Genomic DNA, 3119 nt, shown 5'->3' with positions numbered 1-3119 from the left:
TCAACAAACTGATACAGTGTCCCGTTTAGGCGAGAGTCAAAGCATCATCCATTGAATAGAGTTGTCATCTCATCTAAAATGATAATCATTCTAGCAACATTTTATTCGATGAAGATTTGAATTTAGCGTTGTCCCGTTTAGGCGAGAGTCAAGGCAATTCTATCTTATGAGCTTCCACCATTGTTTCATAATTTGCAAGTCAAATATGGTCGCCACCATTAGGGTGATCCATACCATATAAAACACTTACAAACTACTTATCTTTCGAGATTAAACGGTGCGAAATTGCTAATGAACGTTCCTCCATTAGGGAGGATTACTCACTAAAACAAACGCTTTGTAAAACCAACAATGGAGATCGAATGTCTCTTGATTAAAGCTCTTTATTTTAAAATATGTATTTTATATAATCATTTACTCCATAATATAATAATGAAAAATTACAAATTAAAGTTGGTTTAAATAAAAAATCCACTTTAATTAAATTTCAATTATTATTTAAATTCGAAAAATAAATTCGAATAAAAATGGAACAAATTTGAAAAATATCTTGTTTAAGTTGTTTTAGAAGAATCTAAAAAATCAACTTAAATATCTTTCAAAATTAGATTTAATTAAATTAAAATTAAGTTATAACCACTTAATTTAAAAATATTCCATTTTAAGTTAATATTTGAAAAAATATCAACTTAAAAAATATCTAAAGAATCTTAATAACCAATGCCTAAAATTCCTCAACTTAATTTTGAAATTTTAAATCCAAAAGATATTCAGATTTAAGCTGGTTAGTTATAGATAACTAAATATCAACTTAAATAAGAATATTTAATGAAAAATTTAAATTAAGCTTCAGAAAGAATCTAGATAGTTATAATTCTATATTTAATTAAATACAAGAAAATACATATAGTTTAGCTTAGAATAAAAGATTCTTTAAACTATGGTTTTCTTAAATTAATTTCAAAATAAATGAAATTAATTATGTTGCTAATCGATTTTATTAGGTTAAACTAATTTAATTAACCTAGTACAGTTATTCAAATCAGGCAAATGGGCCTTCACAATTGGGGTGATTCATGTGAGAGGGTGCTGGGTTCAGTGTGTCGTACCCACTTCTATGGCTCCCAACTCTCACAAGGCCCAAAAGAGAGGAATTTAACCTTAAAATGAACAACTGTTATTAATTGAATAGGCCCAAAACTAAATGGGCCTAAATAAAATCTATCAAAAACTATGATATTTTATTTAGCAACAACAACCTATATGCATCTATAATAAAATTAAACACATAGGCTCACACAGGCACACAATTTGGATGGATCCTATCATGTTGCTAGGTCATACACAGATGAAAGAAGATTGTAAATATACCCGTTACAAATTATTTACTTGACCAAGGGAGCCATGAGTTAAAATCAGATCATTGGATACGTCAACAAGTTAACCATGGTTATTTGCATTCAAGCAATAATAGGTTTTAAAAACTTACAAACAAGCTAAAACACATACTCCTGCAACAAGCTTAGCTGGATAGTTGGATGTAGGATTTATTTAATTTTAAATAAATAATTTCGAAAAATTAATTAAAAAAATTTATTTTCGAAAAATAAATAATAAAATAAAATAAAATTTAAATATTTTCGAAATTAATAAAATAATATTTAAAATTAAACCTACAATTTTGAAAAATTAGGTTTCAACTAACCTAAATATCATTTCAAAATTTGCTAACTACCTTTTAAAAATTTAATATTATTTTATAAATTAAATATTCAATAAAAATAAAAAAGATAAAAACAAAATTTAAAAGTTAGCAAAATATCTTACATCTATTTAAAATATCATGATTATAGTTATCTTATTTTAAATTTAAATAAGGTCAAATTATTTAAAAAATTATTTAATTTTAAAAAAAAAATTAATACATGACCTTAAATTTAAAAATAAGATAAGATATAATCAAATTTAAAAATAAGATAGATAATTAAGCAAAAAAATAGATATTTACTATTTTAAAATTCAAATTACACTAATATCATGAATTAATGTAAAAAAAAATTAATTAATTTAATTATGATATTTAGAATTGAATTAGGAATAGTAAATGTCTAAATACAGAACTATACAAAAAATCGAAAGTTAAATCCATGAAATAGCATGAAAAATCGAAGAAAAACGAAAAAAATGCGAGCTGTACGGACAATATGCTGTGCATACATGTCCGTGCGCGCAAGGGGAGTGCTTGGCCGAGAAACCTCGGCACAGGGAGAGAGCTGCAGGATTTCCGCGTGCGCAGATGGGCGCTTCAGACAGGCGCTCGATCAGGCAGTTGTCTGAACGCGTGCTGTCCGCGCGCGTAGCCCTGTTGCACGACCCTGATTTTTTCACGAAACTTCAAAAAATCATAACTAATTCAAATTAAATCGAAATTGAGTTCTGTAAAAAAGTAAATTGCTTAATTTTTCCCATACTATCCAATAAAAATAATTCCAGAAACAGATATTCAATTATGTTGTACGAAAATTCACAAACATCAATCAATCATCAAACAACACTCAAAACAACATGATACCATCCAAAACACAAACAAATCGTTTTAAGTCCAAATTTCTTGCAAGTAAATCAATTACCATGACTCTGAGGCCAGTTGTTAGAAATTATTTTACCAGGATCTTAGATCTACTCACAAGTATGTTGATTAACACCCTAAATATGAACTTCTAAAACGATTATGAAATAAACACATACAAAGTATTAGAAACCTTACATTGGGTGCAGCGAAATTAAATGTCTCCTTCCGTTCAGATCTCTAACCCTTGTATCCAATCTGTCGCAGAGTATTATCAAGATCTGAACCTGGATCTCTTTCTCTCCTTCTTTAGTGTTGAAACTCCTTCTTGCTGAAAGTCTTTCTTCACGATCTTCCTCACTATGATTGAGGTATCACTTGCTGTGTGTGGGCACTACTCTAATCACTAAGTATTTCGAAATCTCAAGGAAGAAGAGAGAGAGAGAGTGGGCAACTAGGGTTTAGAAAGAGAAGGCTCAGGTTTTTCTCTGAAAGAAATGTGTGAAAGTTAAGTGTAAATTTCCTGAAGCCTTCACTATCTATTTATAGC

The sequence above is a fragment of the Cannabis sativa genome, chromosome 5, assembly GCF_029168945.1.
Source record: "Cannabis sativa cultivar Pink pepper isolate KNU-18-1 chromosome 5, ASM2916894v1, whole genome shotgun sequence".
NCBI lineage: Eukaryota > Viridiplantae > Streptophyta > Magnoliopsida > Rosales > Cannabaceae > Cannabis > Cannabis sativa.
This window is presented reverse-complemented; position numbering follows the sequence as displayed.